The 27300-nt window shown below is 39.3% G+C and overlaps 1 long non-coding RNA gene across 1 annotated transcript in view; it reads left to right on the forward strand.

The window, feature by feature from the left end:
* The window catches only part of LOC133042266 (uncharacterized), a 43249-nt gene extending 16481 nt beyond the window's left edge, over positions 1-26768 (forward strand). The window contains exons 2-3 of the long non-coding RNA XR_009689462.1: positions 25455-25533; positions 26577-26768. This is a non-coding gene — a long non-coding RNA (uncharacterized LOC133042266). The remainder of the gene's footprint in view (positions 1-25454; positions 25534-26576) is intronic.
* Positions 26769-27300: the final 532 nt, after the last annotated feature.

Below are 27300 nucleotides of genomic sequence, written 5' to 3' on the forward strand. Positions count from 1 at the left end.
ACAGACAGTATGCTATAATTCTGTTTCAGAAGAAGTCATCAAGGGAAAATGTGGCTTCAATTGTTTCATTAACATAATTTTCCCCAAGAACAGGGCAAAATTTAAAGATAAAAAGTCAATGAGTTGGCATGGATTTTCCTTTTAAGTAACATTTCTTTACATTTCCTGATTTATCAAAGAAAAAGAGGCCTAGAGAAATTACCTGAAGACCTGATTGTAAAACCTAAGTACTTTTTCACTCTTTTGATTGTCTGAAGTGTTTACAGTCCATATGACTCATATAACATGGGCAAATTGGTCAGGTATTTTTTTCCAGTATATATTTCCTTTTTTGACAACTTTGTGAGACATAATTCACATACTATAAGATTTACTCATTTAAAGTGTACAGTTTAATGGTTTTTAGCATATTTACAGAGTTGTGCAACCATTACCACAATCTAATTTTTAATATTTTCATTGCTCCAAAAAGAAAGTTTGTAGGCTATGTTTTTTTTAAAATATATTTTCTTGCACAACCATGCATGTTTCCTACAGAGCACTGATCTCATTTGTAAATGCACATTTACTGATGTTATTAATCAGTCAGTATCTATTTCTTACATTAGAACTTAAGCAATAGATGAGAGATTGTTTCCAGGTCAAATTTTTGTCACTAATGCTCAGCAGAGTATTTAGTGTACAGTTGTTGCTGTTCAGTCGCTAAGTCATCTCCACCTCTTGATGACCCCTTGGACTGCAGCATGCCAGACTCCTCTGTCCTTCACTATTTCCCGGAGTTTGCTCAAATTCAAGTCCATTGAGTCAGTGATGCTATCTAACCATCTCATCCTCTGTCACCCCCTTCTCCTGTTGCCTTCAATCTTTATCATCATCAGGGTCTTTTCCAATGAGTCAGCTTTTTGCAACGGGTGACCAAAGTATTGGAACTTCAACTTTAGCATCAGTCGTTCCAGTGAATATTCAGAGTTGATTTCTTTTAATATTGACTGGTTTGATCTCCTTGCAGTCCAGAGGACTGTCAAGAGTCTTCCCTAGCACTACAATTTGAAGACATATGATAGAAGCTTGATAATAAATGTTTAAAAAATATATATCTGTGAACTTTACCACTATCTTCTGCCAAAGAGGGATCAAAAAGCATTTATAATAAGGATGCTTTGAGAATCAAATAATGTAATGCATGTGAGAACACCTAGTAAACTGACCTTTCATGTGCATGGGTGCTTGCCCAGTCACTTCAGTCGTGTTCAACTCTTTGTGACCCTGTGGACTATAGCCTGCTAGGCTCCTCTGTCAACGGGATTCTCCAGGCAAGAATGGAGTGGGTTGGCATGCCCTTCTCCAGGGGATCTTCCCAATCTGGGCATTGAACCTGTGTTTCCTGTGTCTCCCGCATCGCAGGCAGACTGTTTACCATGGAGCCACCTTAGCTATTCCTTTGTATCTATTTTTAATTCAGAGAAAAACTTAGGTTAGAAATACAAAGATTTGGGAGCATGAAAGCAAGTAATATAATGCTACCCAATCTCTCTCCCATTTCCCAAGGATAGAGGATAATTATGTTTACTAGAATCCTTTTTGGTCCTATGACTACTTTGGGCCAAAGAGACCTGACAAAAGAAATACACACCACTTCCAAACCTAGTTCTTAAAATTTTCTCAAGATAATCAACTCATGCTTTCTACTTGCCCACATGACAAAATAAAAGGACTCAGAGATGAGGGTCACGTGAAGGAATCGTGGATCCTTCTCTTTGAGGAAAACCTAGGAAAAGCCACCCAATCTGCAGCATGTGCTGGTCTGAGCAAGAATTCAACATGTTTGCAAGCAAAGTCACTGCAATTTTAGGATCGTTGGTTATGTAACTTCATACAAAAGTCAGTACTTTCCGGTCAGGGGCTGCCTTAACATAAAGTTTAGAAACAACTGGCAGTAGTTAACACAAGATGGGGCTTCCCAGGTGGCTCTAGTCGTAAAGAACCCACCTACCAATGCAGGAGATGTAAGAGATGCGGGTTGGAACCCTGGGTTGGAAAGATGCCCTGGAGGAAGGCATGGCCACCAACTCTAGTATTCTTGCCTGGAGGATCCCACGGACATAGGAGCCTGGCAGGCTACATTCCATAGGGTTGCAAAGAGTCAGATAGGACTGAAGGCGACTTAGCATGCACGCACAAGCACAAGACACAGGCATCAAGGAAGCTGACACAGAAGGCTGGAGGGATAGCACTTCAGATGACACAGTCCAAATTGCAAAGAATTTGGCTTAATTCTTGCCTGTGTTTACTTGAGAAGGGAAATGGCAACCCTCTTGCCTGGGAAATTCCACGAACAGAGGAGCCTGGCAGGCTATATAGTACATGGGGTCGCAGAGAGTTGAACACAACTATGAGTGTGCACACACGCACGCACATTTGAAGTACAGAGCACATGTTTAGTCAACCCTCAGCTCTAACAGAGAAGCTTGGAAAGTAGAACCTTAGGAGTGTCTATCGGCTACCAATGGCCGCCTTTGGCAAGATATTGTTAAGATACGAACTCACAGGAGAATTAAATACTTTGCAGGAAGAAACAATAGGGAATAGAGAAAAATCCAGAAATTTAGAGTTGAAAAAGTTAAGATCCTAGACTCCCAAAACTAATACAGAAGATTTTTAAATACTTTGAAATGCAAAGTCTCAGAAAAACTCTTCAGTTGAAAAACTCTTCAGGATGAAGTGACTGGAGGCAATGATCAATCCTGGTTCAAGCAACCTGATTGAAAATGAGAAAGTCAATATAGTGTCTGAAAATGATTCTTAAATATAAGTGTGTGTTAAGGTAAGAATCTTGAGTTTTAACGTCTTTTAAGGCATTAAATGCCAGGGTAAGAGTTAATTTTTTAAAATATAATTTTGTCTGTTTATTTTTGGCTGTGCTGGGTCTTCCTTGCCGCTCAGGCTGTTCTCTAGTTGTGGGCTTGGGCTTCTCATTGTGGCGGCTTCTCTTGTGAAGCACAAACTCCAGGGCATGTGGGCTTCAGTGGGATCTTCCCAGACCAGGGATCCAATCTGTGTCACCCACATTGGCAAGCAGATTCTTTACCACTAAGCTACCAGTGAAACCCAAGAGTCAACATTTTTAATCTGTACATTCCCAAACAGGATCTCTTGACGACCACTGAAATGTACTTTCGTGTGACTGTATTCATAGCTGAATGCAGGCTTCTCAGGGTCTTTAATACACTAAGGAATATTATTCACCCCAAATCTGTCACCAGCCCCCAGCTATCTACCACTACTCCTACCCTGCACTCTCACAGGCTTCTAGGCTCACGGTTTTGTTTTGTTTTTTTTTTTAGACAAGGAAAATACTCTTTTCCAAGTATATATACATTTCCAAAACCTCATATATACTAAGCATTCCTTAAAAAAACAGCATGGAAAACAACTTTATTGGCTGTAAAGTTGTTTTGATTGCCTCCAACAAAAGAAGGAAGATAAAATCAAATGGGTCTGGGAAGTGTTAAAAAGAAAAAAGCCTGACATTCATCTTGCTGTCTTCTTCTCTCAGTGCTGCATCTTTTTTATCGGCGGAGGCTTTGAGGCGTGCTCTAAGGGGCAAGGACTTCCCAGGTGGGGCTAGTGGTAAAGATCCTGTCGCCAATGCAGGAGATGTAAGAGACAAGGGTTCAATCCCCAGGTTGGGAAAATCCCCTGGAGGAGGAAATGGCAACCCACTCCAGGATTCTTGCCTGGAGAATCCCGTGGACCCAGGAGCCTGGAGGGCTACAGCTCAAAGGGTCACAAAGAGTCAGACACGACTAAAGCAACTCACACAATACTAAGGGGCAAACCCTGCCTCTTCCTTGAACTGCAGTACTTTCCAGTTATGGTGGTGATCAGAAACAACAAATAAAAGCTTCCCAACCTCCAGCTAAGTAGCGATACCCTTAAGACACAAGTGGAATAAGAACTGCACAGCTAGGCATCCTGTGTCATCACATGTATTCCCAAATGTTACAAATTTTAAAACAAAAACAGGTGTTCAAAATTATCACTTTTGCTCAAAATCCAGGAAACAGGAGACAGGCTTTTAAGAATCAATTGCTTGAAGTGGGGAGAAAGAGCAGATTAAAATTTTATGCTATAATTTTACAATTGACCATTAGTGTCACAGAGGGTATAGTACAAAGTTATTTTCCAACCATTGGAAAAAAGATGTGTCTTGAAAGAGAGGGTATTTTTAGCTTCGTGAGTGATCCTACAGTTTTATATAGATTTTGTTTCACTTTCTTCCAACTGTGAATGTGATTGTGTTCATGTGCTTGGGAAATCTGCATATAACGTGCGCTATTTGTATGTTAGCCAAATCACTAGAATTCAAGTTCAAACTGCTCACTGAAATGGGACTGAAGCCCATTGAGATAAATATACTTGTCTTTCATTTCTTAAGGCCCCAATTCAGGTGAATCTCTTTTCTTCTTGAACTTGCCCATCTGGCAAATTTGCCAAGAACTATCAAGTTCTCACTGCTAGGAAGCCAGCAATTGGATGGAGCTTCAAAAATTGTAGTCTGAAGCCCAGGAGCAAAGAGAAGATTGTATCATCAATTTTTTTGTTTTTTTTTTTGACTTTGTACTCTATTCCAGGTTGAGTTCTATTTAAAAAAAAAAGACACTTCATCTAGAAGGGTGGAATTGAGTGGGGTAAGAGGGAGGTTCAAGAGGGAAGGGATATATATAAACATATAGCTGATTCACGTTCTTGTACAGAAGAAACTAACATAACATTGTAAAGCAATTATACTCCAATTAAAAATATAAATTTAAGAAAAGAAAAAAAAAAGACACCGCATTTGTGAAAATTTGCAAAATGTCAACATTAGAAAGAGCCTTTATATCTCCTTTTTTAATACAAATATAATTCACATACTGTAACATTTACACTCTTAATGTGTAATAATCCCTTTCTTTTTAGTATATTCATATAACATTATTATTACCCTAAAAAGCAACTCTGTACCCATTACAGCTACTTTTCATTCCCCTCTCCCTCTAGACTCTTGCAAGAATCTACTTTCTATCTATATGAATTGGCCTTTCTGGATAGTTCATAGAAACTATCATACATTATGTGTCTGGCTTATTTTAGTAGCCTTACTCTATGGAGAAGGTAGCAGGTCTGTGCTCAGGAAACAAATTGCCCAGATTACATGGATTCTACTGGACATATCCAGAACTCAAAAGTTTTAAGAGTTCTATTTAGCAGAATACTAGCTATGCACTTGTATTAGCTAGTATGGCACCTGGTCCCATCACTTCATGGCAAATAGAGGGGGAAAAAATGGAAATAGTGACTGACTTTATCTTTTGGGGCTCCAAAAATCACTGCAGATGGTGACTGCAGCCATGAAATTAAAAGATGCTTGCTCCTTGGAAGAAAAGTTATGACCAACCTAGACAGCATATTAAAAAGCAGAGACATTATGTTGCCAACCAAGGTCCCTATAGTCAAAGCTATGGTTTTTCCAGTAGTCATGTCTGGATGTAAGAGTTGGACTATAAAGAAAGCTGAGCATTGAAGAACTGATGCTTTTGAACTGTAGTGTTGGAGAAGACTCTTGAGAGTCCCTTGGACAGCAAGGAGATCAAACCAGTCCATCCTAAAGGAAATCAGTCCTGAATATTCATTGGAAGGAGAGATGCTGAAGCTGAAACTCCAATATTTTGGCCTCCTGATGCAGACTAACTCATTGGAAAAGACCCTGATGCTGGGAAAGATTGAAGGCAGAAGGAGAAGGGGATGATAGAGGATGAGATGGTTGGATGGCATCACTGACATGATGGACATGAGTTTGAGCAAGCTCCGGGAGCTGGTGATGGACAGGGAAGACTCATGTGCTGTCCATGGGGTCACAAACAGTTGGACACCACTGAGCGACTGAACTGAACTAAGCACTTGCCGGGAATTCCAACCTCATTGGAAATGTCACCAAATATAATTGTATTCATTATAACTATCTTCTGAGACTACTATACAAGACTGAGAAGAAAAGAAAACAAAAACTTTGGTAAGTTTCATGGTGTGTAAGAGGAGGAATTCACTTTATAAGACAGTATAAAATAAACTTTATGGGGTATAAAATGAGGACCTCACTTTACAAGATGTTCAAATCACAAAAGATGGTATCTAAACTGCAAGCTGGTTTTAGAAAAGGCAGAGGAACCAGAGATCAAATTGCTAACATCTGCTGGATCATCGAAATAGCAAGACGGTTCCTGAAAAACCTCTATTTCTGCTTTATTGACTATGCCAAAGCCTTCAACTGTGTGGATCACGATAAACTGTGGAAAATTCTGAAAAGACGTGGGCATACCAGACCACCTGACCTGCCTCTTGAGAAACCTATATGCAGGTCAGGAAGCAGCAGTTAGAACTGGACATGGAAAAACAGACTGGTTCCAAATAGGAAAAGGAGTGCGTCAAGGCTATATATTGTCACCCTGCTTATTTAACTTATATGCAGAGTACATCATGAGAAACGCTGGGCTGGAAGAAGCACAAGCTGGAATCAAGATTGCTGGGAGAAATATCAATAACCTCAGATACGCAGATGACACTACCCTTATGGCAGAAAGTGAAGAGGAACTAAAAAGCCTCTTGATGAAAGTGAAAGAGGAGAATGGAAAAGTTGGCTGAAAGCTCAACATTCAGAAAACTAAGATCATGGCATCTGGTCCCATCACTTCATGGCAAATATATGGGGAAAGTGTGGAAACAGTGTCAGACTTTATTTTTGGGGGGCTCCAAAATCACTGCAGATGGTGATTGTAGCCATGAAACTAAAAGACAGTTACTCCTTGGAAGGAAAGTTATGACCAACCTAGACAGTATATTAAAAAGCAGAGACATTACTTTGCCAACAAAGGTCCGTCCAGTCAAGTCTATGGGTTTTCCAGTGGTCATGTATGGATGTGAGAGTTGGACTGTGAAGAAAGCTGAGTGCTGAAGAATTGATGCTTTTGAACTGTGGTGTTAGAGAAGACTCTTGAGAGTCCCTTGGACTGCAAGGAGATCCAACGAGTCCATCCTAAAGGAGATCAGTCCTGGGTGTTCATTGGAAGGACTGATGCTAAAGCTGAAACTCCAATACTTTGGCCACATAATGTGAAGAGTTGACTCATTGGAAAAGATTTTGATCCTGGGAGGGATTGGGGACAGGAGGAGAAGGGGACAACAGAAGATGAGATGGCTGGATGGCATCACCAACTCGATGGACATGAGTTTGAGTAAACTCTGGGAGTTGGTGATGGACAGGGAGGCCTGGCATGCTGCGATTTGCGGGGTCGCAAAGAGTCAGACACGACTGAGCGATTGAACTGAACTGAACTGCTCTATAAGTATGGATTTGGTGAAGGACAAGATGTTTGTGTTTTCAAGTGGCTATATGAGATTGAGGTTAAATCTCTCCAAATGAATTTTGAAAAAATATGTAACAAATGTAGTTTTGAAGGAGAGCCAGAGAATTAACCTATCCAAGCTCTTTGAATTTCCACTCACCTCTCAAAGTTAGGCTTGGCTCCTACACCAAGGCCCCTTCAGTGATATGTGTAGAATATTGACATATGCCTTGGTGGAAATCCACTTCCTCTGAAATATTTGCCCATGACCTCAAAGTCTGGAACGATCTCACCTTCTTGTCCCAAAAAATCATTCTACCTCATTTGCATCCTTGCAAGTTTTCTTACTTCTCTCAATTCTCTTTCTCCATCATAGTGAACCTACAATATCCGTTCTATTGCAGCCTTCAATTAGATTCAGTCTCTCAGTCGTGTCCTACTCCTTGTGACCCCATGCCAGGATTCCATCATCAACTCCCAGAGCTTGCTCAAACTCTTGTCCATTGAGTTGGTGATGCCATCCAAACATCTCATCCTCTGTCATCCCCTTCTCCTCCTGCCTTCAATCTTTCCCAGCATCAGGGTCTCTTCCAATGAGTCAGTTCTTCGCATCAGGTGGCCAAAGAATTGGAGTTTCAGCTTCAGCATCACTCCTTCCAATGAATATTTAGGACTGATTTCCTTTAGGATGGACTGGTTGGATCTTCTTGCTGTCCAAGGGACTCTCAAGAATCTTCTCCAACATCACAGTTCAAAAGTATCAATTCTTTGGCACGCAGCTTTCTTCATATCCACCTCTCATATCCATATATAACTACTGGAAAAACCATAGCTTTGACTAGACGGACCTTTGTTGGCAAAGTGACGTCTTTGCTTTTTAATATGCTGTCTAGGTTGGGTGTCATAGCTTTTCTTCCAATGAGCAAGTGTCTTTTAATTTCATGGCTGCAGTCACCATCTGCAGTGATTTTGGAGCCCAAGAAAATAAAGTCTGCTACTATTTCCACTGTTAGTCTACCCACTCATATAGTCTGTCTCCCTGAAGTCTTACGGCACCAATTTCATCCTCTACCCCTTGGTTCAGTATCAACCCAGGACCCAGTTTATACCTTTGCAACTTTGCAGGGGTACTCTGGAATAGATTCCACTTTGTAACTATGATGACTTTCCACCTTTGCAATACCTTCAGGAACTCCAGTATTCTCAATCTGCCTTCTTTCATCCAAATTCCAGAGACCTTGAGATCTTAGTGCCCCTAAACAGGCCAAGGTGATTCCTTATAGCACATCATTACTCAGGGACTATTTGTTAAACTTCCAAGTTCTGTGCTAAACAGCCACAAGAACATAAAAATGGCAGTATAGTGCAGTGCTTTGGAGGTCAACGTCCAGGATTTGTAGCCCAGGCCTGACTGTTTAGGAGATGTACGACCTTAGCTAAGAGTCTTAACTTCTCTGGGCTTCAGTTTGTTCATCTTTAAAACAGGCCTATCAGTAGTTCACACCTTATAAAGCTGTTTGCACGACAAAATGACTTTGTGTATATGAAGTACTTAGGGAAGTACTTGTGAAATAGAAATTGTGTAAAAATAATAACTTTTGTTTTATTTCCTCTGTATACAAATAGCCCATATGCAACATTTACACAGAAATGCATGAGTATTTTATTTGTTTTCCAGAACATCTTAAATTATCAACTAGGAGAAAAAATACTAGATTGGGAAATGGGAGGTCTAGAATCTAGTTCTTACTCTGCCACTAAATCATTAACTGAATACTGTGAATTTTCTTATGGAGGTTAAACATTTTCTTACATCTGCAGTAACAATGTATATGTTTTGAATGCTGTCTTTACAGAGAGTGATTATATAAAAGTCTAAGTGAGTACAGATGTCAAATTAGTGGTTTTCTAATGAATAAGATGTCCATAAGTGATTCTTTTACTTAAGGCTGATTAATTTTTTTAGCTCAGCTACACATATTCATCTTTCTGAGTTGTTTCTACTCTTAAAAAAAAAAAATCTATCCAGCATGTCACTAAATGGTGAAGGGAAATGATGACTCACAAAGATCAGGATGTTAGAAAAGTTGACCAGAAGGGGACTGGATCAACCCAACCCCCGATGTTTCTACTTAAGCCTTTCTAAGTGTCTCTATCTGGACTCTTCTCCATTAAACTCTCTCTAAAATGGTTACTTGACTCCAACGTGCCTTCCACATAATATGACCCGATGGTCTAAGGAAGGCATGACTGGTCTTACAGTCCATCTAGCAAATGTAACACATGCTCCAGCTTCACTTCCTTTATTTTCCCATAGACCCAGTGATCATCCTAATTTTAATATACTTTATTTGTAGAGCTGTCTTATTTTATTATTTATTTACTTGGCCTTACCACACAGCATTTAAAACTTTCTCAACTAGGGATTGAACCTGTACCCCCTGCATTGGAAAAACAGAGTCATACTCACTGGATCACCAAGGAAGTCCCATGGAGAATAAAGTGGCTTTTTAATTTATTTTTACATTTTGTGTAAGGTATGAACATTGTTTGAGCTAATACAACAGTTTTTGAGAAGGCAGGGTTGCTCAGACCAGATAAGAGGTCTCTACAGCCCTGCTCTCTAACCTTTGTGTGCCAACTGTAGTTAAATTATCAGAAAGGCTTCATAAAGGACTTAGGAATATGTTCACAGCTCAGATGATAAAAAGTCTAGAGTATGGACTGTTGAGATATCAATGGAATCTAACAAAACACTACTGAATGCAGTAAGACTACTCAGGGAATTGACATTAAAAATTTGGATGAGGAATTGATTACCTAAGATGTTACATAAACAGTTAAGACCACCGTGATGATCAGGCTCTGTTGGAAGTCAGTACTCCCCAACAGAGGTTTTCAATGAATGTTAGGCTCCTGACTGCTTATGGTCTCTCTTTTTATCTTTGCTCCTCAAATAGCTTGAGAAACTCAAGGCAATTAAACAAGGATTTTCTCAAAATTCTCCAAAATAGCAACGTTCTGGTTAATTGAATGTTCCAGTAAACATACATCACCTCAAAGGCTAGGTCTAATTCTTTGCTGTCACTGCAAGTAGACCATCCTCCAGAAGGGAGTGTTTTTCTCCAGCATCACCTGATATATTAATTCAGTGACAGCTCTCAGCTCCTTCTTGCCAGTGACAGTCTCAGAGCATTCAGAATTTCCTTGCTGTCAAAGTGGCATATGCCTTGAGTCTTCTGTAGATGAAATATCAGCTCTCTACGCCAACTCAGCACTCATTCCTAAATCACTTGTTTGCTGCCTTACCATATCAAAGTAGAGGTTTCATCAGCCCAGCATGATTCCCAAGAATGCTGCTTTTTCTCTCTGATAAACACGTGACTTTGGAACAAAGAAGCAGTTAAGCCTTGGCATCATGGACCCAAATCACAGTTTTGTGTGTGCTATTTATTTGAACATAATCTTTCCCATCATTTTCTCATCTGAAATATTAGAAGGTAGGCAACACAATCTCTAAAGCTTCCTATATGCTCTGAAAAATGATTAAATAGGTGCCTTAATTATTGTGATAGTTGTTTTAGGGAAAAATGAGCACTTCTATGGTGGTACTAGACGAAGAGAATGAAAAAATAAGTAAGATGCTCTGCTTGCTACTGAGTATCTCAGAATCTGGTAAGAAAGGTAGATATTTAAACTATTAACCACAGTATTTGTGATGAGTGCTAATAGAGGAATATATTTGATCTAACGCATAGAGCTCTGTTGTTCTAAGTTGCTCCAATCGTGTCTCACTCTTTGCGACCCTATGGACTGTAGCCCACCAGGCTCCTCTGTCCATGGGATTCTCTGGGCAAGAATACTGGAGTGGGTTGCCATTTCCTCCTCTAGGGGGTCTTCCCAACCCAGGGATCAAACCTGCGTCTCTTACATCTCCTGCATTGGCAGGCAGGTTATTTACCACTAGCGACACCTGGGAAGCCCCTAACCCATTCACATCACCTAATTATCAAGCTCAAATGACTGCAAAGTAAGTTCTCAAGGTTAGGGACCCCTTTAAGGGCACAGGTAACTGGTTCTCCTCCAGATGAGAGCCATGACCTCTGCTCTGGGACTTTATTGCAAGGTTCCAACTCATGCACTAAACAAATATTCTCTCCAAAAATGTGTGAGAACAGAAGAAAGAAAAACTGGACTTACAAAGAAGGAGAGAGGGCATCTATGCCAAAGCCAATGAATTAACTTCTTTGTATTCCATTATCTAATGCAGAGCCTGGCACATTACAGCTGCTCGTGTATAGGTTCATTCATTCACTCACTTGTTAAAGCTGTACATGTGCCACATAGGCTGGGTCCTGGAACACAGTTGTGAGTAAAATATACAAGGTCAGCGACCTTATAGCAAAATGAGGGAGGGTGGATGATAAGCTAATACATAGGCAGATAATCCAGTATTTTAATATATCTTGGTGATGTATGGTAAACGGTAATGTAATAAAGAGTATGGGAAAGTATGTTGCACGTGACAGGGTGGTCTAGGACAGTCTCTGTGTGAGGCCTGAAGAGGGAACAAGGTTAAGGCCTGGTGAGAAATTTCTTGATGCGCAAGAAGGAGTGAGGAGACCAGACTGCCGGGGTCATCTCTCTTGAAGGAGGAGGATGTACAGTGAGGGTTTGTAGAGGTGGATAGATGATGCGTGTGTTGTCAGGTAGATTCAATGTGATTTTCTAATAACATGGCTGCAAGGGAAGTGGGAAAAGGAGGTATCAAATGAATGAATTAGTAAAAATTAGTTAAAACACATCAGTTAAAATGAATTGAAAGGAAAGAAGGAAGGAGAAATGATTGATTCATTTGAGTGCTAATCTCTATTTCTGCAGCTTCCCAGGTGGCTCATTGGGTAAAGAATCTGCCTGCCAATGCAGGAGACGTGGGCTTGATCCCTGGGTCAGAAAGATTCTCTGGAGGAGGAAATGGCAACCCACTCCAATATTCTTACCTGGAGAATCCCATGGACAGAGAAACCTAGTGGGCTACAGTCCACGGGGTAGCAAAGAATTAGACATGACTTAGTGATTGAGCACAGATGCTTTAATTCTGCACTAGACACAGGAAAGGTGCATATTTTTCTGGAGTCTGCAGTCTAAAATGTTATACTGAATTTGATGACAGGTCAAAGTCGAGCAGAAGAGATTGGGTACTGCATTAGAATACAGGCTCTAAAAGAAGTCACAGAATACTTTGATATCTATAGAGGCCTGTATAATCCAGGCAGTTAATCATTCCTTCTCTGTGACTCCACAGGGATGGGATGGAGGATTGATTTTGAAAGATGAGTAAGGTTTACCAAATGACAAAGTTGAGAAGCACTTTAAGGCAGGGAGAACAACATGTACTAATAAAGGGAGATGTGAACAGCCCAGATGTGCACACCAAACTCTCCAAGCAGCCCAGTAAAACTAGAGAACTGAGCAGGGCAATGTGGAGAGGTGAGGTTGGAAAGTCGGCAGTATCAGATCAAGCAATGTTTTGTATGCAGAAAAAGCGTTTACCAATAGCTAATGCTTCTGAATCTCCAATGCTGCTGACCTTCCGTCTGTTCTTCAAGCAGGCCAAGCTTCTTCCTGCCTCAGAGCCTTTACAAGAATTCATAGCTCTAGTCCCCCCTTCCCTGGCATTCATATAGCTGACTCCTTCCCACCAACTATCAATTAAATCTCTGTTCAGATATCACCTTCTCAGAACCAACACCTCTCCCAGTTCGATCTGAGATCAATTCACCTGTACTCTCAATTTTATTTTCTCCTTAGTGCTTCCTACTACGTGGACTCACCTTGGTTAAGTACATGTTTATCTTCTGCCTTCCTCAACTGAGATAAAAATTCAACAAGAGACAGGTTTCTCTTCCTTTATTTACTGCTTTTTTTTCTAGCACCTGTACCAGAGTGGTAGGTGCCTATTAAATATTTGTGAAATGAACAAATACAGAATCATTGACTATGGAGAGTTATGGTCCAACTTGACCTTTAGAATATAATTTTGTAGGGTCAGAATACATCTTTCTGAAGAAGTTCTAATGTGAGTATGTGAGATTTTTTTTTCTTTAATGTACAATCAAAATTACCATGAAAATAGATTAGAAAGGCTAAAGGCCATTTTGAAGATTAATATTTTTCACTCAAGGACAATAGACACAGTATCAGTAGTTCTTTTTTTTTTTTCCAGCAAAGGACATGTCCTTCTTTCTGTACTTTGCATCGAATACAGCAATCTAGAGGATTATTCTAGTACACTGCTACATTTACTGGAGTGGTAGGAGAAATAACCTGAACTCTTTATTTTCTCTCTTGTAGAGAATGAATATTGCTGAATTTATATGAGCTTACTGCTCAAAAAAACACCACTTTATGGAAGTTGGACATGAAAGATCTAAGTTTGGAGACTGAGAGCCCATTTTAAAATGGCATTTTGTTCCCCCTTAAAATAAAAAAAAAAGAACTTTTCTGTTTGTCTTTCAATCCTGTGCTAACCAACTTCATGCACTTGAGATGTTTCTGCAGCAAACTGTAACATTTTCAATGGGTTTGAATCTACTTTCTTTATCCCAGGCACAGCTTAAAGGCACAGCTTTATCCCAGGCACATTGTAGAAGACGCCTTGAAATTGCAAGACCAACATCATTTCCAATGGAGGTACTAGTTCTAATAACCAGGGTGTTTAGATCTTTCACTTCCTAACTCTTCTTGTCTTGTCCCTTTCCATCAATATTAATAAGGGTTAGTGAGGATTTAACAATTTGTCCTATTAAAGTTAAGAAAAAGTTAATTAATCAATACTTTGAAATACTGGTTGCAAATACTGGTCTCAATAGCTCTCATAAACACAAAGTCAACTTTGGTCTTTCCTTTTAAGAAACTGGGAAAGGGTGCATTCTAGATCTCCATTCCAAATAATTTTCCAAACATTGTTGTATAGCCCAGGGTATGAGATACACTTCTATGCACATGAGGGTTTGTATCTAGAAGAAACTGCCAAAAGTGGCCTCTGGGGCCTAAATGTTTTATACTTCCACTGGCTTTTACTGCACTTCCTTTCTCATCTTACAACCTCCAAACCTCTATCCTTTATTAGTGTGAAATTATACTGGGGGATAAATTGAAGATTATGGTAGTTGTAATTTGGTTTAACATCTTAGGCTAAAAGTTAAACAGAGCCTGAATAAACCTTTGGAATATCCAAGTATTGGCTCCAAACAGCCACACACTAGCCCTCACTCTTTTGTGGTGTTGGAGAAGATTCTTAAGAGTCCCTTGGGCTTCTGAGAGATCAAACCAGTCAACCCTAAAAGAAATCAATATTCTTTGGAGGGACTGATGCTGAAACCGAAACTCCAATACTTTGGCCACCTGATGCAAAGAACTGACTCACTGGAAAAGGCTCTGATGCTGGGAAAGACTGAAGGCAAAAGGAGAAGGGGGTGGCAGAGGATAAGATGGTTAGATAGTGTCACCAACTCAATAGATACGAATTTGAGCAAACTCTGGGAGATAGTAAAAGACAGAGGACCCTGGCAGTTCATGGGGTCACAAAGAATCAGACATGACTTGGCAACTGAATAACAACAGAAAGGATTTATTATTATAAATTCCCAGTGATAAATAGGCAGAGGTGTTAGATGTCTGTTAACTATCTTGCACAAGGGGCTGAGCGCATTTGGTCTATGGAAATGTGACTGTTGATTCAAAAACCATCATTTGAATAATGTTTTGAAAATAACAAAGAAATTTTGCTTCTCAGGTGCCTAGCACTAAGGAGCTCTGATCTATTCTGTGCCTAGCTGAGTGAATAAAGAGATGAAAAGAACATAGTAAGCTAAGGTTCAGCTTTCCTGCCAGAAACCATATAGATCTGCAGCAAAGTCTAACCTTCCTGCCTTTGGGTTTTGTAACTATGGGTAAGTTAGCCTTCCACAGCCTCATTCATTTAATGTGAAGATTAGGGATAATAATAATTTATAGAGTTTTGAATAGGATTTACAGAGATAGCATTGCGTGCTTAATATAGTAAGAGGTAACAGTCTATAATTAAATAGCTAATATATATATATAGACTATAGACCTTTTACAATGTTAAGCACTCTTAATACTATCTCTGTAAATCTTCTCCAAACCTCTATGGATTATTACTATCTGTAATCTTCATATTATATAAATGAGACTGTGGAAGGCTAACTTACCCATATCTATTTGATTGAAGAGACATCATAACCAAGAAGGGATGATGATGGTGGTGATTCTTTTTTAACATGTCCAGAAACAGTGTCAAGGATGCTAAGCAAGTTGGCTAAAGCATCACAAGTCTTGAAACCTTGGATTCAGGGTCCAAACTCCAAATCTTTTCTTATTTCCTAGCTCCTCGGACTTGATGAGAGGACTGGGACAGAATGAACCTAGGAGACGGGACCTTTCTGTACGCATAAGAATTTCCACTGCAAAACCTTTTAAAAATCAGTCCAAGGAGAGGGAGTTTTCAACTTCTTCATTTCCATTTTTTATTCTGAAAAAAAAAAAAAAAAAACCAACACACACACACAACCAAGTGTGTATTACAAGCTTGACTTCCAAGGATCTGACAGGAGGAGCCCCTTGCACTATTTGAGTTGCTAATGGGATCGCAAACACTGCCTGTAATTTACTTTGTGCTTTGATAATGTCTTGGCTCACAGGGTCACCCAGGCCTTTCCAAACATTAACTTATTTCCCCCTCCTAATTCTTCCAAGGGGTCAGAGAATGTTAGCACTCACTTTGTGTTATAGATGAGAGAACTGAGATCTAAGAAGGTTATGCATTTTACCAAGGTCATTGAGGAAGGCAATACGCTATCTAATCCTCTCCTCCCTGCTGAGGATACCTCGGGAACCAACAACAGGGAAATGTGTCCAGGGTGTTTTTCCTTCTTCCCTGGAACTGCCACCAAATGCCATTGGTGTTACTTTTCTACACTTCTCAAGCTACGCTTCGAACAAACAAAACAAGACTCTATTGCATCCTGGCTTCTTCAGGACCACGGAGCTAAGAGGTGAACAAAAAGGAGTAAGCCTAAGTGTCAAATATGTTAGTTGCAAGCAAATATTACTTATCACTTTCAGAGGGGGTGGGACAGATTGACATTTATTTTAAAGGTTAGGTAGAGTAATGTAGGAAAAAATGTACACACAGGTGAATGAGATATCAGGACCTCATCTGAACACAAGGAACTATTAGACTTAGCCCCTCAGGAACCAACATTTCCAGAGCTCTCAGCAGGAGTTTAGAAGCTTTCACTTAGGTGATCTCATTTCATCATCACACCAAACTTGGTTCTGTACATTCAGCTCATTTTTGAGACAGAGGAGGCAGAAGAGCTCTTATCTTTTATGTCCTTATTTAATAGTCCCCTTCCCACTCATTCCTTCTCTTCCAGGCCTAGGGGATAGGATCTTTCTGTACCCATAAGAATTTCCACTGCAAAACCTTTTAAAAATCAGTCCAAGGAGAGTTTTCAACTCTTTTATTTCCATTTTTGTTCTGGAGGAAAAAAAAAAAGTTGTGTATTATCCAAAACCATGGTCTTTACACTCTTGTCCCTTTTCTTGCTTACCAATTAATTAATTGCCAGTTAATTATCTTGTTTATTATTTATCTCTTTCCTTTAGAATGTCATCTCCATGATGGCAGAAAGCTTTGCCTGATTTTCTCACTGCTGTATCCCTAAAAGTGTTCTCAGTACATCATAGGAATCAACCAAAATAATTAAATGAATGCATTCGTGTTCCCCTGATGGCTCAGAGCCCTCTGAGTAGCAGGCAATTACAGTTGCAATTTTACATTTATTTTTAATCCCAACTCTTCCTCTCCATCCTGACTTTCGCTCACTTAGTTTAGATATTCTGGGTTCCAATTTAGGTAACTTCCTCTTCATAGATCATTCTGCCTCCATCCTTAAGATGCGATTGAAAAAAGGACTCAGGAATTAATTGTTGAATGAATGAATGAATGCATTCATGTTCTCACAACAGCTCAGAGCTCTTTTAGTGACATGCAATGACAGCTGCAATTTTACATGTATTTATGTGGTTATTTGATTAAGCTATCATTTTCTAGGTCTATGAAAAGAGTATTTCAGTTTGATTGTTAAGTATATTCCAGGGCCTAGAAGGATGCCTGGCAGAAAGTAGTTCTCAATAAATATTTTCTAATGGAATACACAAATACAGTTGTGTGACAGTATTCAAAGAGTAAAAATACAACATAGCAAGATTTGGGACTTTTTTCCACTACTTATTTAGCAATAGACATTATTCCTGCCTTCATGGGGCTTACAACCAAATGGGACCTTCTCATGCCAAATTTCAAACTAGTTCTTTATTGCAAATCGAACCTTCTTATAAAAAGCAATTTCATTTATATTTTAATATTTAACTCATAAATAAGAAACTTAAATATTCGGTAACTCCGCCTGCCTGGAATAAAGGAAAAGGTAGAAACTAGCCAGGAAAGCCTTTTTCCAGTTAAAATAGTTTACAGAGTTGGATAACATAACAGTTTCTTAAACCATGCTGTACATTCTGTCTACTCCTAAATGTCTCAGAACCACCCTGTCATCTTAGGATCTTCCCTCTTTAAAGTACTGTTCCCAATTCATCTATCACTAATCTCTATAGATTCTAGAGTCAAATACCCTTTAATTTCAACTTATCTTGACTTAGTTTAGACATTACAGGTTCCAACTTGGATTACTCATTCTTAGCTGATCTCACTACCTCTTCTTTCTTTTTCTCTAACATAGGATTGAAAATCATAATAAATCGAATAGATAAAGTAGATGCCCCAAACAAGCCTTAGTGTAAGAGAGATACTAAACCCAACCTGGTGGTGGAGCCTTCCATGACTATCTGTAGCCAAACAGACTGAATATGTCCATCATCCTATAACTCACTTGGTATAGAGCTTTGCTGTTGTTCAGTCGCTAAGTCGTGTCAGATTATCATGACCCCATGGACTGCAGCACGCTGGCTCCCCTGTCCTTCACTGTCTCCCAGAGTTTGCTCAGATTCATGTCCATTGAGTCAGTGATGCTTATCTAACCAGCTGATCCTCTGCTGCCCCCTTCTCTTACCCTCAGTCTTTCCCAGCATCAGGGTCTTTTCCAATGAGTCGGATTTTCGTATCAGGTGGCCCAAGTATTGGAGTACCCATGGGACCAGTGAAGTGATGGGACCAGATGCTACGATCTTAGTTTTTTGAATGTTCAGTTTTATAGAGCTTACCTCTTGCAACTTTAGCTTCTAACTCAACTATGACATAAGTCTGTGAGCACTCATACTAAAGTCATCTATTGGTTTCAAAACTTTAATTTTTAATACATGACAAACTAATTTAATTGCCCTAGCCAGGTCTGTCTCTCACCCCTTGACCCACATAATGTACTAGCTTGTTAGCATGACTGTCTTCTGACTGGATATGTGTTTCATTAAACATAGAGTGCGCATTATTAGAGGATGACAATTACCTTTGCGTTGTGCTTCACAATGCACTATATAAAGGATGAGTGGGAGAATTCCCCTTTTCATTATCTTCACTACTTCTGATGACCCTAAGAAGAAATTAGTGCTAGTATGCCTATAGCAAATCTTATACTTTGTAATCTCCATTATTTATCAAAGAGACAAGCAAATGTATGCTTGGAGACTTCAGCATACAAAGTTATTGGTTTGAAAATTCAATCATGTGACTGTTTTCATTGCATTTGGTTTAACAATTACCTTCTATTTATGGCAAACGAAACTGAGTTTTCCACTGAGACACAAATATTGCTTTTCAAAGAAAGTTCATTAAGTTATAAAAGTATATACAATTAAAGAAAACATTAAATAATATAGGGAGCACAAAGATATAAAAAAACTCAAGGGGACATTTGACTGACTGAAATTTGGGAAATTTCACTGGACTATAGGTTCTTTCTTTTAGAGCAAGAAACATGTCTGTTTATCTGCCCATCTCCCCAGATTCAGTATAAGGAAACAGAAAGCTTAGATTCCAAGGTCTATCATTGAGATCATACTCTCATGTACATCTCAAATCCTTTACCTTTCTCTTCTCATACTCACCTGGTGAAACCCTAAAACTTCATTAAACCATACTCCTCCAATTCCATATCTGTACTCTGGGCCGCTGAAATGGCTTATGAGAAATACACACTATATTAAATCATCTCACTTCAAAAGTGATTCTGTGGGGCCAAACATAGCTAATAACTTTGTATTCAGCTTTCCAAGTGCTAAAGGTATATCTTATTATCAGATGTCCTTAAAATTACATATGCCCTTCATACTGTGGATTCTCACTGAGACTCTCTCTGACTTTCTGTCTTAAAGAATAAAATCTCCCACAGCTGTCCTGGTGTATTCTATTTTTCTTTCTCTACTTTTAACCAGAGCAATTACTATTATATATATCTGTGTATGCATGTGTGCGTGCTCAGTTGCTCAGTTGTATATGACTCTTTGTGACCCCATGGACTGTAGCCTACCAGATTTCTCTGTCCACGGAACTTCTCAGTCAAGAATACTGGAGTGGGTTGCCATTTTCTTCTGCAGGAGATCTTTCTGGCCCAGGAATCGAACTTGTGTCTCCTGCTTGGCAGGAAGATTCTTTATCACAGAGCTACCTGTGAAGCCCCTTCATATATACAAGTCCTTACATATATGTATATATATTCATATATCTATGCTTTGTGAGGCTATACATATTTGTGTATATCCTCACATACACACATGTGTGTATATATATGTGTGTGTGTGTGTGTATGTGTGTGTGTACAGAATGCTTTTATTCTAGTTGGCATGATGCAGACAGTAAACAAATAACCATATACATAAATGTATATTGAACAATTATAAACTCATTGTATAAGTATATACTCATTATAAATGTACTTAGTTGTTTATTGTCCACATCTTCCAACTAGAATGTAAACATCATAAGAAGAGGGATTTATACTCCTACTAGACACCTGCTATACTCTCTGCACCTAAAACAGTGTCTGGTGCATAATAGGCACTGATATTCATTGTCTTGATACTCATTTGTCAAATAAATAAAGAGAAAAGGGAGGGAAGGAAGCAAGGTCTAACACACACTCAGCACAAAATATATTTTTACATCCATATTATATATGAAGTGCTATTATCTTTCTTTGAGATTTTTAAGATGTAGTCAATACATATGTGTTGAGTGTCTCAAGTTCTCACCCTGGAGGAAGGAGAAAAGAAACAGACACACGAATGAATAAGTTATATTGTATGTCAGATGGTGCTAAGTCTGTACTTAGCACTCCCCCTTTTTCCACCTCTTGTTCCGCATTTTGGTATGACAAAAATGGATTAGAGCTAAGTATCAGCTAAAATGGCTATAGACTCTCCCATTGGACTGTTCCTTCCAATTTGCCGATATGCCTAATTCATCTTATCTGGTCAGCTTCTGTTGGCATCTGAGTTTAGGATCCCTGTCAGAATACTTTGCTTTTCTTGCCATATGGTTAAGTTTATAAATGCCTGTTATCTTCACTAATCTATGAGCTATTTGGGTTTAGCATGTCTGTAGCCTCAACCCTTAGCACATATGTGGCATGGAGTAGACATTTACTTCATTTTTTGAAAGTAAAGAAAGATTTGATGATTTTTTTTTTTAAAAACTCTTTCTTTGACACAGCAGACAGAATATAGTAGAATGCTCTTTTCGGGGCAGATGCAATTTCCAAAACAATGTGTAACTACAGAGAGAAAGGGGAAAGAAATCCATGAAAAACAAACACAAGAATTCTTAACATACAACAGTCTGAGGCCAGCCAGTATAGGGCAATTAACTACCCAGGTTGACCCTGAAGTCAGTATATGGTGTAATTGATGGTGTTAACAAGCACGTTTGTACATGAAGACAAGACTCAATTTACTCGATGGAGTCTACTTCATAGTTTCACATGGCCAGGAACTGTGCAAGATATATTAGAGGGGAAAGTACATCTAATAATAAAACGTAACTTTAGCATTTGAAAAAAAAAAAATGAATACAAACCTATTAGCTAGTTTTGGCCCCACAGAATCACTTATTTCCAGAAAACTGGGTGTTTTACTGTAAATTTGGATATTTGAAAAACTGCCAACCATTCAAATTTCTAACTGCCTACTATAATTCCTTAAAAAGTGAGAATGCCTCCAACTAATAAAAAAATTAAAAAAAAAAAAAAGAAAGAAAAAAATAAAAACACTATTGAGGCATAAAAAAAAAAAGTGAGAATCTTTTTCTCTCTATTTTAATACCATTTATGAGAATTCATTGAGTGTTTGGAATTTTTTAAAAAAATATCCTTTGCTGAAAGGGTCTGGTAGATATCAGGAGAAAACAAAAGTTCTTAGCAGATAGCAAATACTTAGAAAATAGTCTTGCAATACCAAGTATTTGCACGACGACCATCTCATGCTGCTTCTCCTCTCTCACTTCCTACTTGTTTCCCCTTTTATCTTTCTTAATTGGTCTTCTGCCCCCTGTGTTTAAACCTGTATGTCAAGATTTAAGCAAGTTTACACCCCACTAAATCTTGTCTTGCAAGTTGAAACATGGGCAGGATTCTACTCTGTTACACCGGAACCCTGCAACAGGAACCACTCTGGTATCACTGATTAGCTCTGAGACAGGAAATGATAGAGTCATATTCGGAGCACTGTCCCATCCAACCCATGACTGGATGGTTCTGAAGGTTTGATACAGCTCACTGATAATGTTCGGCACACTCTGAAATCCAATGAATTATGAGAACTAGAAAACCTGGCTTTTAAGACGGCTCAGGCACTCTGCTTCCATTGTACTATTGCCAGGAGAATTGTCAGACAAGGCTCAGGCCTTTGAGATGTGAATCTGATTGAAATGCAAAGATACAGGTTGGAATGCATTCCAGAGGTAATTTGCTTAAGTCTGTATTTTCTCTCACTTGTATCACTGTGTGATAGTGATTGTACCTTCAAGAATATTTTAAAATCTGAGGTGATTTTGAGGTTGGACAAGAGTGTGTGTGTGTGACAAGAAATGAGATTACAAGGAGACAGAGGAAGAGCAGTAGAAGTAGTAATAGTAATAATAGTAATGGTTTCAAATGGACAGCAAAGGGACTCAGCTATACATATACATCAATCGGCTATCTGCCAATATAAAACAAAAAGTTTTTCTTTAAAAAAAGAACATTACTGGGCCAGTTGATAACACTTGAATATAGGACATAGATAGTAACATGATATCAGTGTTAAATGACATAACATCAATTACTGTGGTTATGTAAGAGAACGTTCTTGGTAGTTACACACAAGTATTTAAGAGTAAAAATCATGTTTATCTATTGCATTCTGAGAATCTGGCAAACATAATGCCAAGAGTTTAATATGCATTATCTTATTTAAACTTTTCAACAGCCCTGTGAGGCAAGTGCTGTTTTGAATCTCTTTTTATAGATGACAAAACTGAGACTTAGATAAGTTTTGTAGCTTGCTCACTTGGCTCAGTGGTAAAGAATTCACCTACCAAGCAGTGGATGTGGGTTCGATCCCTGGGTCGGGAAGATTCCCTGGAGGAGGAAATGGTAACCCACTCCAGTATACTTGCCTGGGAAATCCCAGGGACAGAGGAGCCTGGTGGGCTACAATCCATGTGGTTGCAAAGAGTCGGAGAGGTGACTTAGCAACTGAAGAGCAAGAGCAACAGCTATATTTACACAACTATTAACCCACAGAGCCTAAAAGTAAATTCCCACTTTTCTAACTCCTGATTCTATGTTCTTAACTGCAACAAACCACCTCAGTGTCTTTCACCAAGTAACCAGTGGGAGACCAGAAAATCTGCTGCCCAAATAGTGCCAAGGACCTCATCTAAACACCCTCCCCCAAATCTATAGTCCTCTGGGTTGCTGTCTCAACTATGACTTGTATGAGAGGAATTGAGTCTTTACATAGCTTTTTTCAGTCAACTTAGAGACTGACCAAATATTAGTGTTTTTCCACTTGCTCTTTGATAGAGTGATAGAGAGTTCATGACATTCTGTGTACCATTAGGCATGAGAAAACTGGGAGACTGGATGATTCACCTGCTTCTGAGGTCTTTGAAAATAAACAAAAAAGCAATGATTTTTTAAAAGTTAAGGAGTATCTATCCCATTGGTCACTACTTGAGATAGACGATGGAGAGTCAGACACAACGGGGTGACTAAACAACAACGAGATGGATGGAGGACAGACAGATGAAAATATACACACACACAGCTGTGTATATGCATGCATGCACACTAAGTCACTTCAGTTGTGTCTGACTCTGTGACCCCATGGACTATAGCCCACCAGGCTCCTCTGTCCATGGGATTCTCCAGGCAAGAATACTGGAGTGAGTGACCTTTTCCTCATCCAGGGGATCTACCCGACCCAGGGATGGAATCCATGTGTCTTATATCTCTTGCATTGGCAGGCAGGTTCTTTTCCACCTGCACCACCTGGGAAGCCCAGGCATATGCATGTTTCATAGCAAATTACCTGCAAACCAGTAACAAAGCCATAGATTTCTTTTCAGCTGAAACTACTGATTCTTAGCGGTTATGAAACTTTCTCAAGGTTATGGACTTAATGAATGACAGATCTCATGACTTTGGGCATGGCATAGCACCTCTCTGAGCTTTAGGTAACCCGTCTGAAAATATGAGAATAATAACATCTGCCACCAGGAGCTGGTGAAATATTGTATATCAGACTACCTGGCTCAAAGCTTCAGCTTGTTACCTGGATGCTGAAATAAACCTGATTCCACTGACTATCCAGGGTCACCTTCCCATGCCTGGGCACTGGAGGAGTTAGAGAGCAGTGCTCTGCCATCCACTGTGTAACTCTGTAGCTGCCATAAAGATGGCAGTATGAACTACTGAAATGGATTATCTTTGACACAAGCAGAAGTCTGAATATAGCATGCCACCTTAATTATACTTTAATTGAAGTACAATATACATCACCACTTGGCGTAGGCCCTTTGAAGTCCAGGCATCACCGCCCTGCCTCATGGGAACATGTGCCGTTACCACCGGCATAATTGTTGGAGCCACTGACACATTCCCAGCAGCAGATACTTCAGCAGGTAGTGAAGATAATTACGAGAAGATTTTGATCTTGCTGACTTACAGTGAAAAGCAGGGTATCAAGGGATATGAATACAGAGACAATCAAGTCATATTAAAGTCTATGATGAAAGCTCCCTTTAATAGGAGGGACGAAAAGGCAGTAAAAACAAAGCTATTCTCCACTTGTAGAGGAAAAAACGCTATCCTTTGATCCCTGACATACTATGACAAGGAAACAAAGCACTCAGACAAATCATCTTGTATGGTAATTTTCTTCCTCGTTTGAAATTTGGGGTGTGACCACCAATTTGCAGCTGCTTTAAATTAAAGTTCGTTCACTTTGCTCATTTTACAAATGTTTATTAAATCCTAACACACACCAGGCACTATGTTAGACTCATGGACCTTTTCACTCAACTGGTCACAGGGTACTGGGGGAAATGAAAACAATTTTTTTTTTCAGATAATTATAATGGGTTAGGGCTTCCCTGGTGGCTCAATGGTAAAGAATCCACTTGCTAATGAAGGAGATGCAGGTTCCATCCCTGGGTCAGGAAGATCCCCTGAAGAAGGAAACAGCAAACCACTCCAGTATCCTTGCCTGGGAAATCCCATGTACAGAGGAGTCCAGAGGGCTACAGTCCATGGGGTCGAAAAAGACTGGGACACGATTTAGAGACTGAACAACAACATAGTAGGTTAGGCACCAAGAAAAGTAAGCAAGATTACCTTTCAAGCAAGAAAGAGAAGTATTATAATACACTTGTTGAGGGGAGAGTAGATGCATGTTGAGGTCAGAGGTGGCTTCCTGGAGGAGGAGGTATTTGATCAGAGATTTAAATGGATTCAGATGTGTTGATTGGAAAATGCTGTTTCCTCCCAGGCAAAGATCTATGGAACGGGCACAGAGGCATAAGAAACCTCAGGGAAGAGCATGAAGATCAGTTCACCACCATCTTGAGGTAGGTGGTGGGATTGTGATGTGTGTTCTGCTAAGGGGTGTGTTCTTTAGCCTAAGAGAAATGCAAAATCATCAGGTGGATTTTAGGAATCAGCTTTATATATTTATAGATCACTTGATTGGCCAATTAAATGAATTGAAAAAGGATGACTCTGAATGCAGGGAGATCAGCTAAGAGGCTGTTACAACCACCGAGAGAGAGAATTCCTAAGGGTTTGGAGTAAGACAGTGGCAGGAATAGTGGATATGGAAGAGGGAACTGGGGAAAATATGTCTTCTTAGAGGCTGAATTCAGAAAAGGATTAACTAAGACCTCATATTAAAGTTTAAAACCAAATAGAGGCTCGTATTTAGTGGAAACAGTAAAAAAAAAAAAACCATCTTGGCTTGTTACATGGTGTATATGTGTTCTCAAAAATAATATTCTCTATAAATTAGATTTTCATGAAAGTAAATCATATTTGAATATGTCAGAAGAGCTTGTTATTTAAAATATTCCTTTTCTGACTGATCAAAGTATAGCTATTGATCATAACCGCCTAGTATGGGCAAGGCAACCCACTCCAGTGTTCTTGCCTGGAGAATCCCCGTGGACAGAGGAGCCTGGTGGGTGACAGCCCAGGCTGCGAAGAATCGGACCTGAGAGTGACTAAGTACTAGTAATGCTATACATGCTCACTTAACTTGAATGTCCGTGTTTTGGGTTAGCTCAATGCATGTTTTGTATGCTTTTGCCACCAATTCAATTCTATTTCGTTAAATGATAAACTTTACTATATAATACTGTGTAGATATTTCTCATCCACAATAATAATATTTATCCTCACTGCATCAGTTTCAGCAAGTTTTGGTTAATTTTAGTTGTTTACCTGTATCCTCAAGTTAATATGAATATTCGTTTATTACAAAAATGTCATTTTGTGAATGGTATGAAGAGCACTTTGTTTTGTTTCATTTCACTTATGTATATTTGATTTATCACATGTTAACTTCTGCTACACAGCAAAGTAACTCAGTGATACATATACATATTCTTTTTCATAGGTGTCCCTGGTGGCTTAGTGGTAAAGAATCTGCCTGCCAAGGCAGGAGACATGGGTTCGACTCCTGGGTGGGGAAGATCCTCTGGAGAAGAAAATGGCAACCCACTTCAGTATTCTTGCCTGGGAAATCCCACAGACAGAAGAGCCTGGTGGTCTACAATCTATGGGTCACAGAGAGTCGGACATAAACAACAACAACAGCAATCTTTTTCTTATTCATTCATGAAAAGTATTTTTTATGGACTTATGGATGGATGCTTGTGTAAATAAGAAAACAGATAGTGATAAGTAGATAGACAGGGAGATGAAGCCTTCATAGACTCTTATATCTTCAATAAACTCTAAAAAATAGTTTCAAATGAGGAAACTGAGGCTCAGAACAGTTAAATGAGCAACAGAAATTGCTCATAAATGAATCAGAATGCAGATTACCTAATAAACAATTTAATGCCATTTACACATTCTGTGTCAGGAAGATCCCCTGGAGAAGGAAATGGCAGCCCACTCCAGTATTCTTGCCTGGAAAGTCCCATGGACCGAGGAACCTGGTGGGCTACAGTCCATGAGGTCGCAAAGAGTTGGACACGACTGAGGGTCTTCACTTCACTTCACCCACATCATACTGATAATAGATTTTAGAAAGATAAATATTAAAATAATTTTATCCTTCTATAGCAAACCAGGGCTTCTCAGGTAGCACTAGTGGGAAAGAACCCGCCCTCAGA

Source organism: Dama dama, chromosome 21 (assembly GCF_033118175.1).
Source record: "Dama dama isolate Ldn47 chromosome 21, ASM3311817v1, whole genome shotgun sequence".
Lineage (NCBI taxonomy): Eukaryota > Metazoa > Chordata > Mammalia > Artiodactyla > Cervidae > Dama > Dama dama.